At 43.1% G+C, this 26,524-nt stretch overlaps 1 long non-coding RNA gene across 2 annotated transcripts in view; it reads right to left on the minus strand.

The window, feature by feature from the left end:
• Window positions 1–26,524, minus strand: part of LOC138572450 (uncharacterized) — a 257,688-nt gene that overhangs the window by 137,522 nt on the left and 93,642 nt on the right. For both annotated transcript variants that reach the window (XR_011303907.1, XR_011303906.1), the window contains exons 2-3: window positions 16,562–16,735; window positions 15,098–15,207 (exon numbers count right to left, since the gene is read on the minus strand). This is a non-coding gene — a long non-coding RNA (uncharacterized lncRNA). The remainder of the gene's footprint in view (window positions 1–15,097; window positions 15,208–16,561; window positions 16,736–26,524) is intronic.

Genomic DNA, 26,524 nt, shown 5'->3' on the forward strand with positions numbered 1-26,524 from the left:
ATCTGTTTTTAGGTTGCTCACTTCCTGACATAAGGCATTTTTTTCCTGATGCAGGGCTACCCTCTCTTCATCCAGGTCATCCCGCTGATGTCTAATTGTACTCTGTCTGGGGTTCTTGGTTAAATTCTATCTGGAGGTGTATATTCTCCTCTTCCAACTTTTTGATCTGATTTTTTAACATTATTCTTTCTTCTGAGCAGGTTCCGTTATATTTTAGTTGTTGATTCAGGGCCATTATTTGTCTGACACTCTACTTTTAATGCTTTTAATTGGTACTCTTGTTCTGAATTATTTTGTTGTTTTAGAGCCAAGTCCTCTTTCAGCTGTTTAATGTAATTTTCCAATACTACTTCAGAATATTGTCCCTTTTGCATTTTCTTTCCTAGTAGTTTTAGTTCAGTCTGGATTTGGGTTAAGAGCTCAGACTGGTTTTGTGCAAGGGTTCTATTTTCCTCATATTTTGCCTCCATAACTCCCATATGGAGATATATGTAGGCTGTGATTCTGCCCATTTTAATCTGCTCCTCTTTAATATTTGGAGTCATATATAACTCGCTCAGGCACTCATGCCACACATCTAGGTGGTGACCTGTTGCATCATTTCTCCTAGCCAGACCTCCTCATCTTGCTCTGTCCATTCCCCTCTGACAAATAATTTGTGCAGAGGGTGCTGCCTACCCATGTTTATCTCTACTGTGGTCATTATGAAAAGTGTTCTTCCTATATTAAATTATTTATATAAGAGTAAACCCGTATTCTGTTGCTTTTTGTCTAGTTCGGGGTTGATTTTACTTTATTTTTACACACAGGCCTGATACTTAGGGTCTATATTTGGGGAAGGCGCTTCTACAGTGTAACACAGCTTTCCAACCACAAAAAGTATTGCTACCTTTATGCCTGCTGTGCTAAGCTATCACGGGTGGAAACACTATCTTAAATCCCGGACAAGCCTCCACTGTGTTAAGGATTCTGAAGGGTCGTCACACTCCAGACCAGGACTCTTGATACTGGCCAAGTATGCAGGGCACGATTAAAAAACGTTTATTTTATTTATGAATTCAATCTTAGAAGGCACCCAACCCGTCTCACACCCACCTTTACAAACACCCCGGGCCACAATGGACCATGGTCCAGGCTGGTGTGTAATAATACAATATTTATTTATTTTTAAATTTCAATGAAAATCACATAAATTCAATATGGGGCAGCAATCACCTGTGTGGTGATAATTACATTGTAAAATGATAGAACACACTTAGTTTGACCTTATAATATCAGATATATAATGCACAAGTGATTACAGGCAAGATTATTTTTGGGAGGTGTTTTCTGATAGCACCACAGTTAGTATCCCCCCTGCAACTCTACCTCAAACCCCTGAATGTTGTATGGGTATAGGCAACAAACAGAATTGAAATCCGACCTTCCCCATCTGAATGGTAGGCAAAATCGAATTGAAAACCTTTGAAATTGAGCAAAATAGTACTCGGAATTGCTAAATACTTATTTTACATGTGCGGTTGAATGCATGAGGTCGAAATGAGTATAGCAGTATCAAGATGTAAGAACACTAGCAAGCTACAAGACAAGGTACTAACAACGTGCATACAGTACAGACAATCGACTTGTGAAGGAAAAACAGACTGCAGCCAAATCACATATGGAGAAATTGCATTTGCTTGTTTTTACGGGTTTAAATGACAAAAAAAATTGAAAAATGGGTTAAACAGACAAAATCAGAAATGCAGTTTTGATGCTAGGGACAAAAGCACATCACAGGTATAATATGAAAGTGAAAGGGTAACTCTGAAGGGATGACAGTATGAGATTCTTAAAGGGGAAGGAAAATTGGTTTTAAACGGGAATCAATTTCACAGGGAAAATTGGTTTGAAAAGGAAATGATACATTTTACTGAGACTAGATTTTAGTGGCTAGAAAAGAGCAACGCCGCCTGTGAAAAATGTTAAGCTGCAGTCTAAGGACTTATGCAATGGACTTAAGGACAGGAAGGAATGGTGCTAACACATGGAGATCAAAAACAGAATGCACAGAGGATTCTGACCTTTTAACAAGTTACTAGGATGCTTATGGAATTACTTATAGGGTGGAACAAATGGCAATGTATCAAAATGCGATATGCTATGTTTTGCTATGGGGAAGGGGTTATACTTACAATAATCACTTGCATTGGATATTTTGGACATCCAACCGGGTTTCTGGAGAGCGGGACAAGGATCTGGTCATGGTACACAGTGGCAGGTTCTCCTAGAAGGGGACAGCTGGCAACCAGGGTCTGGTCTCAGTAGATAGCGAGGTGCATCAGCTGGATAAAGCAGCTAGTGGGGCAGAGCAGGTAGCACTGGAGAATCCAAATAAGGATTCAGCTCCCTTTCCCCCTTTCTCCCTGGATTATGTGGATATTTGTAGGGCTTGAGTTCTGCAGGGTGGTTCTGCCTTGATAGGGGGTTCTGGATCAGCTACCCCTGTCCTGGTAGTGGAATCTCAAATTTTGCAGGGTGAATCTGGAATGTCTGGACCTCTGGATGCGCAGGAGATGGAAAAGTCAGAAGAGAATCCAGAGCTCCCCATGCCTCCCCTTTATATAAGGAGCATGACATCACAGGATTTTACTATGGGGCAGAACTAAGCTAGACCTACCTCTAAGAATTGGATAATTCAATCTGTAATGTCGCCTGCTCCCTGGAAGCAGATTGGACTGAAATAGGGGACTCAGTTTTATGGGGTGTGTTTTTATGAGGTACAGAGACATCCCACAGTTACTTTTGCCAAAATCAGTTATGACACAAAAATGCACCTTTATACAATTGTTCTGAAAATCACATAGGCATGCCATATTTTATACTGAACCTGTCATTGCAACTCCCCCATCTATATGATGTTGTTTAGTCCTTCTAATAATCTTTTGCAATTTTTGGTGGGAACCATTTCCCCTAAAAACCTACAAATAGGTGCACTGAAGCATATTAATGTGGGTCATATTTGCATCCAACTTTCATAACCGTGTCATTTATAATTTTCCCAGAAATGTCACTTGTCTGGCGTTTGTGTCCACAACCTGTCAGAAAGGTCTACATCATCTTGTTTTAAAGGTGCAAAAAATTACATTCAAACTGTTAAAATTTCACATTACTGTGTTTTCAGGTTGCAGAAATAAAAGTCTTAAAGTTTATTAAATAAGAAAAGTCTTTTGACCCAGATGGCCTGGATTTTTCTTCCAAATATGGGCATTCCTTCCAACCCATGGAAATGTCAGCCTGTAGTCGGCCTTAGTCCAGTGTTGCCATGGATTCGCCTTTGAGCCCTTCAGTTTGAATTGAGGGGAGGTGTCACCAGGAATTCACACCTATGTGTCCTGGAACTCCTCTGTTTCATGCTGGAGCAGTGCTGCTCCGTCTGACGAGGGTGCGAGATTCTAACCCTTGGCCCATTCAAAGTTTCCAGAGGGTTGGTCCGCTATGGAGAAGATGGTCCTGTTCCCAGGAAAGGCTTTCAAGCCAGGGCCTGTCAAACCTGTTCTGCTGGTTTGACAGTAATTGTATTTATTTATTAATTTTTCTTTCCCTTAACCAAACAGCAAGTCTTTTAGAAACAACTATCATTTATATGTTTAAAGCAACCCCCTATCACATTTCTATGCAAGCACAGGGCCTAAGTTTAACATTTCACATTTTGAAATGCATTTTCTTGTTTGTCAAAAGCACCCTTTTTACACATGGGTTAATATTCCTTGAATGTCACTTACAAATGCAGTTTTTTTTCTTGCATCTGTATTCTGAGTATTTCCATGGCCCTAGTCAATTTCTAATACACAGAATCTGTCCAAGGCAAGGGTCAATTGAACCTGAAATAAGCAAAGAGAGAGAGAGCTTCTTGTGAAGGGTTTGTCTGGGTTATTCTGTTGCAAAAAGTAAAGCATTTTCTGTACGGCTTGGAGTGAAGTTCTCTGCTATTTCACAGATTTTGCCTTGACACATAATGCCTTTCAGGGAGGACTGCCCTTCTTTGCTGGTGTATAGCCTGGATGTAGATGGGCATTAATGTGTCTTACTGAAACCAACTGTGTACTGTTGAAAAGATGAAAAAGAGCATCAGGGCGCAGTCATTTTAAAAGGAAGAATATTTTCTTTTTCAGTGAAACGTTTTGAACTGGCAGCGTAGCAACGCTGCCTTTGAATTCTTTTCTTTGGTGCACACAGCGATCCTCAAAATTAAATCCTCCTCCCCAGAGGATGCTATTCCGGCAAGTATTATGACGACAATTGCCCCAGACATTCTGTCCGACATCACAGCAGCTATAAATAACTCTTGCCAGTCTGGAAGCCGTCACTTGATCCTACTATCCCTTCTAATTTTCGCCCCATATCCCTGCTCCCGTTCCTGTCTAAACTCTTGTAATCTCTGGTCACGCCCCTTCTGTCCTCCTTTCTGGAATCCTATAACATCTTTAATCCTGCCCAGGCAGGCTTTAGGCCAGGAAGAGGGACGGAGAGTGTGCTTGTCTCAGTGCAAGACGATATGTCCAGACCTGCTGACACAGGTGGAGTTGGAGCTCTGATTCTGCTGGATCTGTCTGCCGCGTTTGATACGGTGGACCATCCTACCCTCCTCTCACGTTTAGCACAAATCGGGATCTCTGGCTTAGTCCTGGCTTGGTTCACCTCTTTTCTTACAGACCGCACTCAGACCCTTACTATGCCCCCTTTCCTCTCTTCCCCTTGTGTCCTCACTTGTGGTGTCCCCCAGGGATCGTCTATTTCCCCTATCCTATTCAATATTTATATCTGGGCGCTCGTCTGCCTTATCAGCTCGTATGGACTCAATTGTTATTCCTACGCGGATGATACTCAAATCCTGATCCGTTTGGATCAGGATCATACCGAGGTCTCAGCTTGTCTTCATGACTGTCTAAAAGCAGTCGGTGTCTGGATGGACCAAAATTGGCTCAAGCTCAATGGCGATAAAACGGAGGTGATGTTGGTGGGTTGTCCTCCCAGCCCATCACTATGGACCCCCAGCTTTTTGGCCTACTTCATTGGGCCCCCTGCCCTGTCCAGTGGACAAAGTAAAGAACTTAGGGGTCATTCTTTCCACCTCTCTGTCCATGTCAGATCAGGTTTCAGCGGTCTGCCAATCCGCCCACCACCAGATTAGGGTACTTAAGAGGGTCCTCCCTATGATCCCAGAAGCTATGCGCCCTCCTGTGGTGGCTGCACTAGTCCTCTCACGATTGGACTATTGCAACTCCCTGTACCTCTCTCAGCCGGTGGGCCTTCTTCAGCGTCCCCAACGCATGCAGAACCTGGCAGCTAGACTGGCCACAGGATCTCCCTATGGAGCACATATCTCGCCAGTGCTTCGCCAACTTCACTGGCTTCCAGTGGCTCAGCGAGTTAAGTTCAAGTCACTGTGTATTGTCCACCGGGCAATCCAGGGCCTAGGAGCTGAGTTTCTATAAAACCAAATTTGTCCAATATATTCCGGAACGCAATCTTCGCTCCTCGACCACTAACCTCTTGGTGGTCCCTAGGTACAACCGGGAAAGACAGAGCTTTTTCCATTGCTGCGGCCAGGCTGTAGAACACACTCCCACTGCTACTCAAGTCTACCTCTAACCATTTGGCTTTCAGGAAAGCCCTGAAAACAACTCTATTTTAGCTTTCTGGCAACCACTGTTCTTCCTGTTCGGTAGCTTCCTCTCCAGCGCCATGATGCCCTTGGGCGACCGTGCGCTCTACAAGTCCAGGTAACATAACATAACATAACATAAGGAACACACTGGCAGCCATTCTCAGGGTGTTCGATTTTCCATCTTGCCCCATATGTGCATGGCAAAGACAGCGCAGCCATCACTTTTGTAGCTGCAAAACAAAGGTTTGATGCAAGGGCATATCGCTCAGCAGAGCCAGTGCAGCCATTCTGCTGGTTACTGCTGAAGTGCAGTTTGGTTATGTAGGGGAATTCTGCTGGGCTGGCAAATGTACCCCACAGTACTCTAACAATAACTGATATAGGGCCCTCCTTTCACATTCTCCTTTTTCATCCACTATCCAGAACTCTTTGTTTAAAGTGCTCCTAAACCCCTCACTTCCTCATTCGTATGCGCACAAACAGGTGTCACTTTCTGGTGTCAAATCCCTCGGGCCTGCAAGAATTCTGAAAAACCACCACTCTGAAATGGGGGACCATTGTCAGAGCACAACTCTGTGGGTGGTTTGTGAGTCACAAAGATTTTCTCTAGCACGGGAATGATGTCAGATAGGGATGTCGATGCCCAAACTCAACCTCAGGATATTGTGACCACTGGTCCAATAATATGGAAAAGTGTGTGTCACGACAGGTGGACACCAAATCCATGTGCACAACATCCCACAGGAGGCAACTTCTGTCCATGTACTCAGTTCATACACGCACAACTTTTGATAATTGCATCCACTTTTTCTTCCAACCCCGGGAACCACACCTTCATTCGGAGTCGAGCTTTGGTCATGGTTGTTCCGTGGTGCCCTGAATGTGCTAGTACGATCACTCTTGGGACTAAGTTTGTGGGTATCACCATCTTGTACACCTTCAGCACTAAGCCCTCTGTGGTGAAGGTTTGTTCTTTCCTCATTTGCCAGATTTGATGTAGCACCTGAGGTGCCTCGCAAGAACACTTGTCCAGTTTTGCACCTGTCCCCTTCCAATCACCATTCCTCCCTGCAGTCTGCATAATTTGAAAACATTTGTCGTCAGATGATGACTTGATGTCACCCAGTGACATTGAGTTGGGGGTTGCTGAAGTGGTGACCATGCGGACAAATTCCTCGGTTTTAAATTCCGTTTTGCTAATCACAGTATCAGTTGAGGTGGGATTCCAGGACAAATATTCTGCTGTGTTGATATTTCCTGGCCGGTAGATCAGTTCCACTTTGTATTCCACTTTTCGATACATGCAGGTGGTTTAGAAGATGACCCAGCCAGTATGAGAATTAGGAGTTTATGATCCGTAATGATGGTCACTGGTTTCCTGAAGATGTATAGATGGAAATGTTTCCAGTCCCATAGCACTGCCAAAGCCTCCCTTTCGATTTGGGAGTACCTTTGTTATGTCACTGACAGTGCCCTGCTGGCAAACACTACTGGTCAAATGACATCATTATGGTCTGTCTGTATTAGTACTGTTGCTAGCGCGAACAGGCTTGCGTCTGCAATGATTTCCTCCTTTTTCCCTGGGCTAAAAAACACCATTGTGTCATCGATTATGAGCGCCCCTTGATGTCTTTGAAAGCGGACTGTTCCAGAGGTATCTACTTCAATGTGCAGTCTTTCTTTATGATGTTCCAGAGGGGTTGTGATAAGGTGGCCAATTTCCTGATAAATCTCCGACAATATGTGGGCATTCCCAGGAAACTGCACTTCTGACACACTGCTGGGTGGGCTCGCCAATTGTATGTCTCACAATTTAGTCAGTTCTGGCGAAATGCCTCCCTCGTCGAAGACAAATCCAAAGAATTCAATCTTCCTTTTCATGAATTTGCATGTCTCCCAGTGTAATGTGAGACCTAGTTGTCATATTCCCTTAAGGACTTTCTCCATCCTGTCTAGGTGATCAGCTTCAGATCTAGCAAACATCAGAAAATCATTGCTAATATTGATAGCTCCATTGATGCGAGCTAACACTGTCTGAAGCAAATGAAATACCAAAATTCAAGCATTTATAACTGTACAATCCTCTTTGGAAAGTAAAGGTGGTAATGTACCAGGATGCTGGGTCAAGTACAAGCTGGTGATAGCCAACCCCCAAGTCGAGGTTAGAAAAATACACTGCACCCTGCAGGTCTGCACAATGTCATCCATTGTCGGGTTGATATGTCCCTCCCTTTTGATGGCACGATTTGGGAGGCGCTTGTCCAGACTTACACAGAGTCTGGTTGTTTTGGATTTCTTGCAATAACGATGGGGGAAACCCACAGGGTGGGTCCAACAACTTCCTCAATGAGGTCCATCTTTACCAAGTTGTCCAATTCTTGTTCAACTTTCACTCGCAGGTGGAATGGAACATGCCTATGCTTTAGTGCTATCGGCTGTACAGTGTCATCAATGTGGAGGCGGATGAGGTTCCCCTTCAACTTGCCTGTGAGCACATCTTGAAAACATCCAGTAAAGAATATATGTCATCCTCCATATATACCCATAAAGCAAAATTCACTATGTGGAGGGCTTCAGCTGCTGCGCAGCCCAGTAGCGTCACGTTAGCGTCACATCTCTGATCTTGGTAACGAAGAAACAGGTCTTGACTGTCATCCTGGACCAGGGTGACAAACACACCATCTAGGAGTAATGGACGCTTTTCTCCAAAGGTGAATATTTGGACATGAGTCTCTCTCAGACTTGATGCACCGTGCATTTGATGGTAATGGTTGTCTGCCATGACTCTCACTGACGTGCTTGTGTCAATGAGCACTGGTACATCCGTACCAAAGGTTTGTACCGTGCATTTGGGTTGTCATTTTCTTCCCCAGCTCTAGCACGCTGGATATAAAGAAAACATCCTCCTCCTCCTAACCTTCGGGCTACCCCTCATCATCTCTGGGATATTCAATCTGTGCCACTTTCTGTGGTGCTCTTTGGAACTTTGGCTTCTGCGTGGTGAGTCCTTGTGGTGGGTCAGAGACATTGGGGCTCCGCAACCCTATCGAAATGGTTAGCAACACAACATCTACCACAGACATGACTTTTAGCAGGGAAGTCCTTGGAATGGGGCAGGTCGTAGCCCCATTGGGAGCATGCAGACGCACTGTTCCCGTAGTCATGCCTCCTAGTCCACAATGGCTTCTTGTATGACTTAAAGGGTTGCTGCCTGCTGACAGCACACGCTTCTTCCAGCTTGATTAACTTTAAAGCTGCATCCATCCTTGTTGCTCTGGGATAGGTCAATTCTTGTAATCGTTCAATATCCATGATCAGGGCCAGGGTTATTTCTGGTGCATGCAAGATCTGCCGTCACATTTTGGTGGAGGAGCAGCCTTGGAACAGCTCCTAACTCACTTCATCATCTTCTTTAGGACACACACATATAAGCGCCAAATGGCGCAGCCTGCCACAGAACGCCTCCAGGGACTCATCCTCTTTTTGTGTGGCTGACCTCATCACAAACCTTTCATAATCTAAATTCACCATAGGTGTAAAGTAATCTCGTAGTGCATTTGTGGCTGTACCATGCAAGTTGTCAACGGGCCACATGGTTTTTAAAATCCTGTGCAAGGCAGGGCCAGCTAAATATAGGAGAATCGACTTTTTCCGCATGATCATCAGTCTCCCCTGCAGCGTCAAGGAACATTTCGAGACACTCAATCCAGACAGACCATGTGGAGCCTAGATTCGATGGGGCCCAGGACACATCAAATGCCTGCAGTGTGCCTACAGATCCTTGCTGGCAGGGCATTCGGCCAACAACTAACGCATTCACTATATCGTCCTCTGTGGTCTGCCAAAAGAAAGGGCTGTATAATCACTCTCTAAATGGTCTTGCGCACTGGAGTGCCACTCTGAAACAATGGTGCAACTATGGGCCTATGGGCATGCACGTGCTGGATACCTCAGGTTGGGCTGTGGCAGAGACCCTTCCAATGTGTAGAGCACAAATGAGGGAACGCGCACAGGCACTCCAAGAAGGGAGCCACAAGCTTTCAGGCACAGCAGGTGTGCCTGTCACAACGGTGGTCCAGGGTACGACCAGTAACTTTGAGCAGCTCAGTTCCATCGCATGAAATTGCCATGCGACCTGCAAAGGGCGCAGGCCTGTTCAGTCCGGCAACCTGTGTGTGTATCGGGTGATGTGGCCGGAAGCTGGAGCTGCATGTTGGGTTTGGTCAGCAGGTGAAGACACTCAGCACGCAGATGACTGCCTCGTCGCCATTGTTATGGGGGTTCGGTATTATGGCATGGACCCCTTGGCAGGGAAGAACACATGGACACAGTATTTCTGGTTCGGGCTCGGCTGCCGCACTGATGCGTGCCGCACAGGCTTCTCTTTTTATTTTACTTGCGTCATGACTAGCAGAGGAGCACACACTAGTGAAGGACGGGTGAAGGATACTACATCACCTCTTTTGGTTGGTTCAATCCAGTTCAATTGATTATTTTTGCAGGTGTGGACCTCTTCCTCACATGCACAGGTGTATCTTACAGGGGGGATTGTAGGGTGGCACCTCCCCTTCAGGAATGCAGTCCAGTCGGCTATGCTGTCTGGCATGCGCCATGTACCATTTCAGTGCGTTATGACACATGACTGATGTGAGCCATCATGAGGCATCAGAATACTATTGCGGCCTTAGCACCACCAGGCACAAGATTGCCTGATCCCCAATTCGCTAGTTTGGGCTTCAGAAAGCTCATTTACTTTAAAAAAAAAAAATCAGAAATATATCCTGATGGTGCTCCCGGTAGTCAAGTTGCCCTAATAGTGGTAGGAAGGCACAGTGGGATGAAAGAATGGTCAGAGGACGTGGGCTGCATTTCAGCTTGTTGTCATGCTCCAACATCCCCCTCCCCCTATGTTGTAGGAAAGCCCTGCCATAGGAGCATCATGTTCAGTCTTTACCTACTGGTGCTGCCAACGTGATACCCTGCTGCACTTTGAGTACACCTTCCAGTCTGCTTCCAGGCAGCATCATTGCTGCCAGGCATAGGCTGTGTGAACCCCTGGCTTATCCCCAACACCCACGAAACATCTTACTCTGTGATTCTGACTAAAATGTGTGTAAAATGGTTTACTCATAAGTCATTAACTCAAAATATGATAGTATAATGTGGGATGTTTTGACACACTTTTGCTCTGCTATGCTGCATCATGATGGTGCCAGAAAACAGCAAAATGGCCGCAAAACCCTTGTGCGCACCAAAACCTCTGAAAATCGCGCTTTGCAAGGCTCGAAAAGATGGCTGCCCAATCTGCCATGCATGTTGTCAGTGGTGGAACAGAGCTCTCACTCCTGAAATGTGTCACTGGGCTCCACAACAATTGAAAATGGAGTACAGAAGGAAAAAGCAGTGTTTTGCTAAATGAAACACCAGAATCTTGCTTTAAATCCCTGTTTCTTTGTTGCTGAAACTCCAGAATGCTGGCACAGAATACCCTAAAATATCCCAAATTCTTACTTAGTTTTAGAAATCATTGTTAACTTACAAAGTCCTGAAAAGCTGAGAGCATAAAGAAATTTCCACAGCAAAAGTAGCCTGTCTGTGGATCTGTCAAAAAAATCTGTGGGTGCAGTACCCTGGGCTGCCTGAATGACAGCTGTCAGGAGCCTGCCTGATTAAACTTTAACATGTATAAACTGAAATCAAATGTTTGCAATCTAAGAGGCCTGTTACTGATAGTAACCCATATTGTAATTGTTTTGATCCCATGGGTTAAAATCTTGAATGCGTATTCTAGCTGTGATTTGATACAGCAAGTTTGATTTAAACTGAGGAAAAATTCAACAGAGTAACAATTAAAATAAGCTTGGCTGAAGCTACCAAACTGGAATAACAGGTTTTCTCACAGAAGGACGGTCTTTCCCCCCAGCAGGAAATCACAAAGAAGCGTTAATTATGGGGTTGGGAAAGAACCTGGTCTACAGAGGCATGAGGAACAATGTCAAACTGCTACTAAGGAAATGTGAGGTGTGAGGACAGTTGTAAATGGCCTCTGCCAAGAGCAAGCAGGGAGGAGACTGCTCCTGGACTGCAGGGAGACAAAAAGAGGCAGACCCAAAGAACCATCTGTGGCTGAATATTAACAAAGAACAATTTTTTTAAAGACTTATAACTTGCCAGTCAAAATTGTGAAAAATATAAAAGTAACAGATTTGTGAATCTAAATTTTGGCTGCACGTGTCAACGAGGCGGCAAAATCGTGTGACATGTTCTGGACAGAAACGGCAAGAAATGTGATTTTACGCAAAATGTATTTCTGCTAGAAGTATGAAACTTTATACACTTATGCTCATGTTGAACATGCACACTTGTAGAAATTTGCTTAAAAATGGGACATTGTGTTCCTGATGAAAAGGGCAAAATTCTGTGAAAAGCAGAGACAAGATCCCACAGCTACGGGGTTTTGAGGAGTAGCTGTTATGTTAAATATGTAATCTGTATATGTGATTGTTACAGAGGTTGCACATGTGTAAATATGTATTGTGCCAAAAGTAGATTTTGTGTTCCAGGGGCAAGGGGTGGATTCTCAGCCTCATAAAATCACACCATAAAGGTGATATTCTGTTTCTCTCCTCCTATCAAGGCAGAAAGTAGACTTTGACCCAATTACCTGTCAAAAGGGGCAAGCTTAGGCTAAACTGGCCCACACACCCCCTTCATCATAGCATAAATAGAGACAGCTCACCACTCAAAAGACACAGACAGATTCACTCACTATCCCGATGCTGGTGGAGCACCCTGCTGCTGAACTCTACATCTTCCTTCGTCCAGACTCCAGAAACTTGGCAAAGCAGAAACCCATTGCATAGCTGAACCATTTTCAGCTAGGCCTCAAAATTCCAGAACCAGAAACCCACAAACCTAAGGGGAAGCATCATAATACAGCCGGGCTGCACTCTTAATGCTTGCCTGCTGAAAATAATATCATCATAACCAAGAAGGGCAGATCCAATCCAGTCCTGTGCTGTGCAGTGACCAGAGGGCCTTGCAGATCCAGTCCAGTCCTGTGAAGTGTGTTGACCAGAGCGCCTTGATGATCCTGCCCAGTCCGATGTGCCCAGCCATCTTTACTAAACCAGATCCCATCCCCTGACCAGAATTGACAGTCCAGAATCTGCACCGTTCCATTTATAAACATATCCAGTGAGTATCTATAGAAAGAATTGTGTCACTGGCATATGTACTTTGCATAGTCTATCCCTATCTTAAACCCATCCTAGCTTATATTCAGAACCTGTATTGTTAGGAGTATTTTTGAATTGTCTGAACTATCTATCCAAACCATACTATCTTTCCTCCACAACTAGTACTGCTAAAACTATCTTTGCACTGATCTTTTCTCATCTGAAGAAGGCGAGTTTCCTCTGCAGGCAGTCATTCTGATCAAGTGACTGTGTTCCTGTGTGGTATTCGTTTTGTTCATAGTCATCCTCTAGTGTAAGAAACCCTTTTGCCATGTTAAAAGTCCATTCCTGTTTTCCATTCTTGCGCCTATCTCAAAAAAAGAACCTCTACTAAAATGCCTATAACTCCCTCGGTTTTTGCGCTATAAACAAAATTTCAATGTCTGCTTGTATCTAACATCAATAGCATTCCAAACTGTTCTCCTGTTATCGCGAAAAGTTTGCCGCAAATTTTCGTTTTGGGAAATTCTTACACGTGTAATACAGCTTTTAATTGCTTCCGACTTGAATTTTAAGATTTAAAATAGTTTCTTGGTATTAAGTCATTGCTTCTGTTTGTGTGCAACTATCCAAAGTGGCTCCCATAAGAATGTATAACAATTTCAGTGATTTTGACCACATTTAGTGTTTACCCAGTTCATGTACAAGTACAGAAAGGCCACTTAGCCTCCCTGATGAGTGTTGGCGACACGAAAGCGCTAGAAGGAGAACAGCAGTGTAAGAGGGAATCAACCCTGTGAACAATTGGGCAGCAATTTGGATTTAATCCTGTGAATGTACTGGACACTTTGGGATTTAACCCAGTAATCTTTTTTTCAGGTAATATATTGGTCAGGAACTGGAGGGCGTGCCTCGCCACTTCTTGTTTTTTCATGTACTTTGTGGAGATCCGGACTCCAGAGGCTGCAGCACCGGGGTCATTATACCCTACATTGGAGAGCCATAATTATGGTTTCCCTCTTCCCCCTGTTAAGGGTAAGATGTGTGTTTTTGGAGGGGAGTCTTTTCCTGGTCACCTGAATTGTTAAAATGGTTTCACTACAGCTACCACAATTCCTAGAGACTGCAACAGCAATTATATTGGATTCACCTAAACAGAAAGGCAACTTAGCCTCCCTGATGAGTGTTGGTGACACGAAAGCGCTAGGAGGAGAACAGCAGTGCAAGAAGGGAATCAACCCTGTGAACAATTGGGCAGCAATTGGGATTTAACCCTGCAAATGTACTGGACACTTTGGGATTTAACCCAGTAACCTTTTTTTCAGGAAATGTATTGGCCAGGAACTGGAGTGCCCATCTCGCCCCTTCTTATTTTTTTATTACATACAGTGATACATTTACCAAGTTATGAAAAACGTAGGCAGACAAAGGATTTTTGGTCCGTCGATGTTTACATATTTTGACCTATGCACAGCTTGAGACACCATTTGGAAAGCTGCATATTGTTGTGGACGTGTCTATTAGGAAGTGGTATAGAAGAATGCATTCCTTTTACAAGAAAATACAACACTATATTGGCAAAAGACAATCTAGTGCTTAGCAATACGTGTCTCATACGATTTCATAAATTAGAAAAACCACACATATGTGAATTTAAATAATCAGGACGTAGGTCCTATATGAGCCTCAACAAATATACAAATGTATGCACCGATGTGAACAAAACATGATTGTTTAATACAGTCTAAAACGTGTTTAAATTGGGCTTGAATGAATTTAAAACACAAGTTGTACATTTTGCTGAATGCACCAGAATTAATTGAAAACACACGTTGTACATTTGGCTGAATGAACCAACTTCAAAAGGATAAAGAGGACATTCAAGGGCGCAGACGCACACTCCATAAATGCCTTGTATATATAAAGCATAGAACAAACACATGTGTATATAGAATAAAAATTGAACTTTGTGAAGAAAAAAACCTATTTACATAACTAAAACAAAACACAAACAAATCTGAAAAAGGCAAAATAAACAACATGTACAATGGGACCGTTTGAACAAAAACAAAGGAATGTTTAGGACATACACTGAAGAATGCAGTGTACTTGAGTCAAAACCTGAAATCAATCACATATAGTTCAAGAAAAAAAACAATTTGGTTAAACCACCAATCTCGGTCAACACAAAAATGGGTAACACCATCCAAAAGAATTGTCTGTCATCGACTCAAGAGTTTTGGGCCTGTGAAGAGGGCCACATACTCACCAGTGGAATGTGCCCGGCCCTCTTCAGGACATATGAGGAGTGACTTGAGACAAGGTACAAGAGTGTATGCGTGGCCACTTATCATCTGTGATTCCCAGCAACAATCAATGCTGAAAGAGACAGACCAAATGAAGATATGTATAAGGGACAGACGAATGCATTTCTTTGACAAGAAAACAAATCTAAACACATAATGTATGTGAATTCTTACATTTCAAAACTAGGCTTAGATGCTGTATGAAGTGTTCTGGTGCCACCTACACATAGTTACCATATAGCCAGATTGGTCTTATTAGAAACTCTCAATTAAAGTGCTAAAACGAGGCAAAGGCATGCACCACTTGATTATAGAGGGTTGCAGATCAAGGCATTTCAATCTGGGAATTAATCATGTTATTTTTGTAACCAGTGGAGGACAGAATGGCATGATGGTATTGAATAAATCCATAGGACTGTCACCAACTGCATAATTGGGATATTACTGTCAATGAAAGAGTATGAAATCCTACTTTCATACGTGATATGTTGAAAATAGGCATACCCACAATCAGAAATGTGGTTGGCATGTTCCAATGTATTGTTGTCTAGGTACAAATAATTGTGTTTTTAATGGAGTCAGAATATTTAGGTCATGCTCTATGGAGATGCTCAATGAGAGTTTGTGACACAACCCACATAGCTTCTACTGAGCAGCATGTGTTTTGAAGCACCAAACCCTCTTGTTCATATATTTATTTCTTTACAATACAGTTCAGTGTACACATCCAAAATACTCTCTTTTTTCTTCTGCATATGATCTGTTGGGTGCTCATCCTTTATGACTCCCAACAGGCCAGACAGAAATGCCTACATGGCTTATGTATTCAATTGAAAGTACCCACACCATCCCTGCACACATTACCCAAATGTAAGATTGACAGCGACAACATCGCTTCTGAGGAGGGATGTGGGGGTATTCTATGTAATGTGGCATGATCTGTGACCAGAATAAAAATATTTCGTAAGTCAATAGCATTTGGTATGGGAAGTAGAATTCTACAGAGAGAAAATGTGTCAGTATGAGATATAAACTGCAAAATTATGCTAACACCAATTGTGAAAAGAAAAACAGAGTATGTAATGTATGAAATCCAAACATCTGCAAAGTATATAATCAGAGTGTGATTATTTTGGAAGACTCTAGGCATTGCTTTTTGTTTGCTAAGTTTCATTATCCATGCAAGTTTCAAATAATATTGTCGACTGCCACTTGGATCAAAAAGTTGCCTCATATGTAACATCATTACATGTTCCATTGTCAAGACGTTTTAATTCTTTGAGTCAGTTAGAGAAATAAGGGACAAGTTGAGGAATGGAATAATAGTCATTAAATATATGACATACTTTGATGACCATGTCTCTGGCTGTTCAACATTGGCAGTAAATTGTTTGTTTATAAAACAATTATAAAAACAAAAACTATACCTTCAGAGCTCCGTGAATGACTTGAATGTTCCTGAAGCAGACGTATTCACCAGTCCTACATGGAATGCTTCATTGATGGCGTGTACGATGCATGCTGGTATAACTCACCCACTTTGATTCCAAGTCTTCAGTAAATCCACTATGTATGCTTGATAGAATACAAGGCAGTACTATCTGTTGGAAGAAATGATATGGTCTAGTAAAAAAAGATCAGTACATCATACACTACGTGAAGCAAATATTTGAAAACTATTCAAAATGGCACATTTGGAGCATAAAAGATATGCAAGCATGCCTAGACAAAAGAAATGTAGACTAAATGAAATCCAAAAGATTGTTGTTAGGCTGTGTGAGCCACGCTGGATAACATGACCATGAAGATAGAGATTGGGAATAATGTTAGTGTTGGTTTTTCAGACCACTGTTCATGTTACATTTTTATTTTAATCAACATAAAAAAACATACTATTCCCAAAAATGGAGACAACTTGGAACCGCATCTTCTAAAAATAATGATGTGACACTGGAAGTGTGTGAAACTACTGCAGTCACTAGTGAACAAATTAACTTGTAATAGTCAACGATTCTTCCTTCCCAATAAAATAATAAAAAATCAAATAAACTTTTGAAAACATGAATGATAAAGGTTTGCATTTTCATATTACACAATGATGATGAATGGGTGACTGGATAAACAAAGCTCAAGTACTACTTCTATGACATGGAAAAGAAAACATCCGGTCGAGCCTGGATCAAAGTACAGTACTCTTTGTAACGGTATTGGAAAATCATTGCAAGAAGTTGATATCATACTCAGTCTTTAGTGGGAACAAGCAGATGAACAGTGGCACAATTTGTGTGCATCAAGGCCATCTGCATTTGAAGATCTCAGCGGGTAAGACACTCTACCCTAAACTGATTGTGCAGCGTTATGAACTGTCGAGGAGGATTGTCTTCCGATACTTAGGTTCTACAAGTCAAATTGTCACAACAAAAAGTATTTTCCTCTAATGTGGGCATCAGTTATCAACAATGTCATTGACACCAAGTAAAGACGGTACAAAGTTCTTTCATCAGCAATTTTTTTCACTGAGTTTTTTCTGCCGTTTGTTTGCTGCAAAAACGAAATAAAACATATGTGGGTTGGGGAAAAGGTTAGAAGGGGTAGTGGGCTGTGGGGACTTGGTTGTAAATATCTGAGAATTAAGTTTTTGGGGGTAATCACCCCAAAATATCAATGAGTTTGTGTGGCAAAAATCGGCCATGAAAAAAAGGGCGAGGGAATGACATGGAACCCACACATCTACCATTCGACTCGGTTCAGGATCAGGGGAATCGCGCTCAGTGTCACTGCCTTCTTTGGGTTGTTCATGACTTTGCCTTGCTTCCATTCCCCAAACGCAAACCCTTAAAGCCTGGCCAATAAAAAATGTCAAATGTGTTTAGTAGATTAACAATGCGCTGAGTAAGAGACACCACAGAACAGATTTGTTGAAAGAAATATAGATAAAAGAAGTATTAGATTACAAATTATATTAAAAGCATGTACTGACGAATCTGGTTACAAATAAAATAACAATCTTAATAAAATGCTTTCTTAAATTAACAATTTGAGTGGGATATGGCGAGAAAAATAAAAGTTAGTAAACCTCAGTGGCTCACCAATGTAAAAAGACAGATTAGCAGAGAGAGGTTCGGATAAATGAAGACAAGGCAGAGCAACATCCTTTAACTGATTAAAATGGTAGCATCAGATGCCTATTGACTCGTATGTGCTTTCCTAGAAAGAACAATAAAGTGCATCAGTGGCAAACATAATGTAAAACAATTCCGTTAATATTTCAGCTTTTCAAGTAAGTTGCAGTTCCAAAAGTATATGGAAGGGATGCTGGAATATTGAAAAATTATTAACGAGACACGTTGACAATAAAGCAAACATGAAGAAAGGCCTTGATGATATGTTTTGCGGCTGTAGAGTCTTCTGCATTTCCATGGCCACACATGACTGCATATTTATGTGCTGAGAGTAGGTTTTGCTCCGGCAGTCGCATATATCATGAGTCAGGGTGTAAGCTGTGGTTTAATGCTGCCAGGTCATTCAACCTTAACGAGATCACATCAGAAATAGCACAAACAAAAGATAGCCATGGCGAACATGTGCAGGTAACAGTGACAGGTGGTGTGAAATGTAACTGATGCTCTGCAAAAAATGAAATTATAACATCACTATGAGGTGCAGAGTGCGTGTAATGATGATTGGTGGAAAAAAAATACAGGGTGACCATTTCTTTGAACCATGGTGGACTGCTGTAGGGTTGTAGACTGTAGAACTGTGCTAGCATGAGAGGAAGCTGGCAGGTAGCCAAAGACTACCGCCACGGTTGCACACGTCAAGAAATTCATTGTTCATTTGAACAGCATACCAGGTGCATCAGAGAACTATGAAGAACGAATGGAGAAATGGAAGAAGGACTTAGTGGGATTTGTTCCTGGAAGCAGAGTGATGCATATTGCCAGAAATCGCCCTGGCTGTCTGGCCTCTCTGTTCAGTTAAGGGTTCCTTCTTGTCATCAGAGATTTTAGGTTGGGGTCACCTAGCTGCAGAAAGAAGGGTTCATGGTTCAAGTTGGTTTGTTACTGATTACATTGCAATGTAATAAACTGTCTATTTTCTTTGCTACTCTTCAAAATATTTTACCACACTCCATCGAAAAAAAACAGAGCCATCAACACCTTCTTCATTGACAAAATCAGCTTTGCCAGCACATAGACGCCAGCTCTGCATCGACAGACCCACCTCACGTCCCTCCTCGTGAAATCTCCACACCCTGGACAACATTCAACACACTCTTGACAGAGGACCTGGTACAAACCCTGGCTGCCCTCAAAGCCACATCATATACAGTTGACATCCTCCCAGCATCCATCCTCAAGACTCTCCCCGCAAAAGCACTCCTTCCATACCTGGATATCATCAACAGTTCCCTAACTCAAGGCACCTTTCCTTCGAACCCTAAAAACAGGACAAATCCTCCCTCTACTAAAGCAACCCACTCTGGATCCCTTTCTATTTAAGATCATTGAGAAAGCGGTAGCCACAGAACTGCAGCAACACATTGACACCAACAATCTCCTCCAAACCTACCAATACGGATTCAGACCCAGATGCAGCATAGAGACAGCACCCATACAGGTGGTCGACGACCCACTCAAAATCCTTGACGACATTCACCCCTGCCTCTTGGTTCTGCTCGACCTCTCATCCGCTTTTGACACAGTCGACCACCAGGTTTTTACGGACACCCTACATCTGTGTATGGGGATCAATAACCTTGTCCTACGCTGGTTCAAGTCCTACCTCACCAGTCACAAGCAGTATGTTCCGAATGACTCCTCTACATTGCCAATGTGACCTGTCACCTGTGGAGTCCTGCAGGGTTCCATCTTCTCCCCCGTGATCTTCAATCTATACATGGAGCCGCTGCGAGCCCTTCTAGCCACACATAACATCCACATCCACCAATACGCGATGACACACAGTTAAACCTCCAGATCGGCTCCATCAAGGACACCCGTGAGATCGTCAAGAAATTGGTAGCTGCGTAATTGCAGCAGCACATTGACACCAACAATCTCCTCCAAACCTACCAATCCAGATTCAGACCAAGAAGCAGTACGGAGACAGAAACCATACAGGTGGTCCACGACGCCCTCAATATCCTTTACGACAGCCACCCCTGCATTCTGGTTCTACCCAAGCTCTCGGCTGCCTTCAACACAGTTTGTTTATTTGTTTATTTTATTTATACAGCACGCCTGACCCCTAGGTATCTGGGCGCTATAAAGCTAGGAAATTGGTTACATGTCTCATGTTACAGTTCATAGAAAGGTACAGAAATCACTTAATACATGTCACAATCTATATAAGAATACAGAGGTCACACTCAATATGAGTGGGTCATAGAGCATAGGATATAGTACAAAGTATACAAGACATTACAATCAATAATGCATGATCCAGTGAGGACACAAATAGGCAGGCTAGGTGCAAGAGACTAGGATGGAGATGCGGTTAGTTCTTGCTGAGTAGCCAAGTGATAACACTGCTTCTGAATTTATTGAATACTTGGGTAAGTTTATATCCTGTGGGAGAGTGTTCCAGAGTTGGGTGGCTAGGACAGGGAAGCTGGAGCCGCCAGCTCTCTTGAGGTTGTATTTTGGTACTAGGAGGAAGGAGGTGTTATATGAATGCGTGATACGGGTAGAAGATCTCAGGGTGAATTTGTCAGTCAAGTAGGGTGGTGCTTTATGGTTCAAAGCTATGTGGGTAAGGCAAAGAGTTTTCAAGTTGATTTGATCTTTTATGGAGAGCCATTTGCAGAGTTTTCTAGCTGCTGAAATGTGCTTTCTTCTGGGTATATTTAGGGCGGCTCTAAAAGCATTACTTTGCAGTATCTGCAGTTTATTCAGGATAGACTTATTTTCACCTAGGTAGAGACCATTACAGTAGTTCAGTTTGGATTGTATAAGTGCTCTGGCTAGTATAAGACAGCTATTAGAAGATAGCAGGGGTCGGCATACCCTGAACAGCTTGCATGTGTAGGCGGCCGCTGACGCCGTCATGTTTACACATTTAGTAAATTTGGAGTTAGCATCAAAGTAAAATCCTAGATCTTTTACATCTTTGGCAATGGGTATGATGTTTCCATCTATGCAGATGTTGGTGTAGTTTGGGCTGAGTTTTTGTAGGTTGGTATGTGATCCGACCAGAAGAATCTCGGTCTTATCATCATTCAGGCCAAGGCCATGGAAGGACATCCATGCCTGAACGATAGTGTAGATTTCATTGATTCGGGCTACATCTATGTCGTAGGAACCCAATAAAGGAAGGAGTATGTGGGTGTCATCTGCTCAGTTATTGTAGGTGACACGCAGATGTTCCAGATGGTCCAATTTATCAAATAAAGGCTGTTTAAAGATATTATACAAAGTAGGCGAAACACATGAGCCTTGGGGTATGCCACAGGTGATGGAGATGGGGTCAGCATCTGCCGATAGTGAGAAGACTTGCATGGTCCTGTTATCAAGGAATGATTGAATCCACTTGATAGCTGCGCTTGAGAAATGGGCTTCTGATCCGAGGTGGTCACAGAGTACCTTGTGGTCGACCAGGTCAAAGGCCGGCGACAAGTCAAGGAGGAGTAAGATGGCCACTCTGCCTTTATCTTTTAGATCGTCAATCTGGCATTTGAGGTCAACAAGGGCCGTTTTGGTACCATGTTGCGGTCTAAAGCCAGATTGTCATGTATCAAGTAATTTGTTAGTCTCAAGATAGTCTTGGATTTTGCAAATATGCAACCCTGTCTAATATCTTTAGAAGAAAGGGGACCATTGTGATTGGTCTATAATTTGTGGGTATCGATGGATCTAGCGTTTGTTTCTTGAGTAAAGGGAGCACCCAAGATCTCCTTAAGTTACATGGTACAGAGTTACTATTGAATGAGGAGTTAATTAGTTTGGTGATAAAGGGGGCCAGATATCTGGCCGCATCTTTTATGATCTGTACTGGGCAACTGTCACCTTTGCAGTTGGAGTGTTTCAACAAGGCTATGGTTATTTGTACCTCTGGTACTGATACATTGGTGAATTTAAAGTTATTGTTTGTGGGAGCAGGCGTATTTGGACTAGTTAGTGTACCAGTGGTTATTTGGTGTCGTTTGTTGGCTATTTTAGTTTGGAGCCCGCAAATTTTGTTGGTGAGTGCATTTTGGATACTGGTACACCAGTGTTTGTCCTTAATGCAAGAATCTGCAGGTGCGTTAGGATTTTCCAATTCTCTTAAAATGTTAAACAGTTCTTTGGAGCTAGAGCTTGCTTGGTTTATCTAATAATTGAAGGTTTCTTTTTTCGTACGGATGATCTCACTTTTGTATGTAGCTGTGATAGTTGCTAGGTTACTTTTATTCTCAGAGGAGGGGGTACTCTTCCACAGCATTTCCAGTGTCCTCTTTTCTGTGCTTAGTAGTTTGAGTTCTGGGGTGAACCAGGAGTCCAGATGTGCTCTTGGTTTTCCACTGCGCAATTTTTAGTGGGGCTATAGTATCTATGGCTTTGATCATAGAGTCATTACAAAGGTCTACCATTATGTTTGGGTCATTAATGGGGGGTAGAGCATTGAGTAATGGGGTTACTAGTGGGAGGATGGCTTCAGCTGTAATATTACGTTTATTTCTGGTGAGGATCGTCTCTAGATTATTGATACTAAGCTCAAATGATATGAGGTGGTGGTCTGTCCATAGTAGGGGTGATGACTCCTTTAGTGTGATGTTGCAGCTTAGGTCTGCAACCCAATCGAGTATCCTGCCTTTATCGTTGGTAGGTTGTGTGATTTTTTGTAGGAAGCCATGTTCTGACAAGGCATTCGCTACAGACATAGCAGGTAAGTCGTTGGTATCACTGTAACTGAGGTCAAATGATCCTAAGGGACAAGGGGGCCTGTATATGAGTTGGATGGTGATAGTGCTTTTGGGTGAGGTTTGGAATTTGACTGATAGGTGGCTATTTTCATGTCTAGTGTCGATCTAAAGATAATGGTGGTGCCTCCTCCTCTAGAGTTAGGTCTATCAGCTCTGAGAATAGAGTAATTTTCGGGAACTGCTAAAGCTATAGTCGGGCCAGCTGCATCATGTAGCCAGGTTTCCGTTACTGCACGGAAGTCAAGATTGTTAGACAAAATGGTGTCTGCAATCCCAGTCACAGGGGCACAATGGACCTAGCATTTAGTAAGGCCCCTTTTATGGGGTGCTTCTGGATGAGGCAAGGGTTCTTATTGACAGTGGTCGTTTTAGGCTTGCCATGATGTCTTTTGTGGTTGGATTTTTGTTCAGTGTTTTCTTGGGGTGATTTGCTTGTGGTCTTGGGGTTCTGTTTTGCTGTCTGATTGTATCCCGTATGGAGCCTTGTTCTTAGTCTGTTGTTTCTGTCAATGGTATCAGGGTGGGTGGTAGGGCCTGCAGTTAAATTAGCTATAATCTTGTGTGTGGTGTGGATAATGGGAGCCTCATTAATATTCTGGGATGAGGTAATGAGTAGGTTGGGAAGGAATGGTGTGGGCCTAATTCCTACGTCCCCACAGAAGGTGCTCAATGCAGGTAAGAATGGGGTGGCTTTAATCATAGTGGTGGAGGTAGAGCTTTGATTTGTGTCACATGGAAACTCCATTGGGTTAGTGCTACATGAGCCGGTGTTGAGCATGGGGATGTTGAGTAGCAATGGGAAGAGGCAAAGTATACTAACCATGGTGTGTATGTTATCGCTGTGAGATAGTGTTGTATGCTGAGCCACTTTCTAGATAGGTTAGTTCAGCACTAGTTCAGCACTAGTGGTGAGGAACTATATTGATCAAGAGAGGCCAGTGTAAGTCTAGGGAGTACACTGAACTAGTTCAAAGATGGCAGCAATAGATGTGGTTGAGCATCGGCCTGGTGAGAGAAGTCGTCTGCAATAATAGGCTAGTATGACGTATCAACTATGGTTGAGATTGTGCAATAAGTCTAGGTAAGATAACACAAAGAGATGAGCTGGTACAGAGTAGTGATAGTAGTTACAAGCCAACATTATGCCTTGGTAGGGCTAGGCAAACGAATAGGCTAGTTCCAGTTAGCAGAACAGTGGCTCCATTTAGTTATTGGCAATGGAGTGGTAGCTTTAGGAACAAACAGTAAATCTATATAGGATTGTAAATCAGAGATGGGGTGGTCCAGGATAGCAGCAGTAGATAAGAGGCATCAATGGACGTTTATTAGGCTAGGCAATAGCATGGGGCAAATTCCAAAGCACAGATAGGTACAATAAACAGCAATTGAAACTACCCAACAGACAGCCTTGATCTGCTATGGAGGAGGTGTCCTTGGAAAAAGGCTTATGCAGGCCTTGTGTGTCTCAACATAAACTTCTCGCCACTGTGGTAAGAGAGGTTGGGTCCCTCAGGGAACATGCTAGGCATTTGTGCGTGAAAGAAGTTCACGAAACCCTCTTTCGTTGGTTCAGGCTCCCTCGCTATGCTCAGTCACTGGCATATTTATGAAAACTATTTAAGACACTCCAATTGAAAAATCACCAGTCGCACTGGTGGTGAATGATGCTGTAGAGTCTAAATGGAGGGATGCTGAGGGGATGAAGAAAGGAGTCGTTAAAGAGCTCGTCAAGCTGCCCACCGCATTCCAGATTACAATCCGCACATCTATGCCCAACAAGTCAGAGTACATGGCCCCCATAGGTTGACCACATGCCTGCCAAATGCACTTCATAGGAGAAAGTCCATATATCAATAGCACATATGGGTCCAAGTTAAAATATGTAATTATGAATATTGCATTGTGATTCACCTAATCCCTTTGTTTGTTTAAATTCACCCAAATGGCTGGACGATGATCTTTTGGCCACAGCATGCAGGAACACAGTACTTTGGGGACTAGTCCACTAAATAGTAAAAAGCATAAATAAATATATACATCAGAGACCAATGTCCAGACAGAAGCACTTGGACCTTGTCCAAATCACTACAGAGGACAAGGTTTCATAGATAGAACTCATCCTTCTGCAGCACACTTCGCAAGACAATATTGGCACATTGCAACCACATTTCGGCCCAACAAACCTTCTTCAGGGCGATGTCTACATAGCAGGACCACACTCCTTTCAAACATGCTTCCGAGAATAAGGTCCATTTAGTAGCACCACTTGTGTGTCCAACACACTCTAGAGCACAAATTCAGCACAGAAAGACTGCTTACATGTTGAGAACATTTTGTAGAATGTTTTAAGTATTTTAAAATTCGCTTCCGCAGATGTGACATGCCAATCTCATGTTCGCAACTATACTACCGCACCGCCACAATTCAGGGCAAGGGTCGGTTAGGTAATCACAAATTGAAATGGATTTACAAGAATGAGGCAGCTTAAACCAAACCGGTCCCCAGCCTTACCCTGGTGCACTACAGTATTGTATTGATTGTAAGGGTGCAGAAGGAGGAGACGGACACACAGGTGGCCTGGTGATCGCTATAGACTAAACTTTTAAAAAAAAATGAAAATAAAGAGAACACCTTTCTTTCACTAATTCTAAAAGGGGTTTCCGTGCCTCAACTAAATTCATGACCCCAGGTCCTGATATCAAAATGGAGATTCCTCGAAGTTGTCATGCGAGCACCTGCACAGGAACACAACATCGGCTTATTAAACCCAAGCATGTCTGCATTGGAGTCAAGTGCCATTGTAATGGTGACACCCCAGAATGACTGTACTGACCACACTGACCAGCCCTGTTCCTGCAGAGGGGATGTTCCTCTGGTAGCGTGCTTCTGGAGTCAGTTGAGATCAGCCCTGAGCTAGGGGAGCCTTCAAACCCTGTGCAATTTCACGGATCCACCAATTCCCCGCATAAGAGTCTGAAATAGACGCCTGGGATTCGCTCTCACGAACGGCGTGTCCTAACCTCCCTGTAATGCCCGCTCTTGGAGCTTCAGACCCCAATTATCTGGGCCCTCTGTCATCTTTCAAAATAACAGTGAGCCTTTCTTAACCACATGATACAAATGACACCGCTTTTTTGATTAAAACAAGTTTTCAATTCCTTTTTTCCGACCATCGAGGCTTGATTTCTGAGCACACACACACTCTGTCTGATGTGCTCACAGTTGACTATGTTCTTGCCCCGGATCTCGTTGAAATGCTTCAAATGTAAGGTGGCAACTAATACAAAGGAAGTCGCGCTGATAGCCACTTGGGCCTATCACCAGAGCCAGTCTGGGACAAAAACGATGAGGCAGCAAAACAAAAAAAGCGGCCCACGTCCCTAAATCGTGTGTGTAGTGGCGGGGTGCGGTAATGGGGGGGGGGGTCTGCAATTTAGCAATCCTCTGTAAGACAGTTGTGAATTTAATAAAATGTGGCCATTGGTCA

The sequence above is a fragment of the Ambystoma mexicanum genome, chromosome 1p (assembly GCF_040938575.1).
Source record: "Ambystoma mexicanum isolate Mex_15411 chromosome 1p, UKY_AmexF1_1, whole genome shotgun sequence".
NCBI lineage: Eukaryota > Metazoa > Chordata > Amphibia > Caudata > Ambystomatidae > Ambystoma > Ambystoma mexicanum.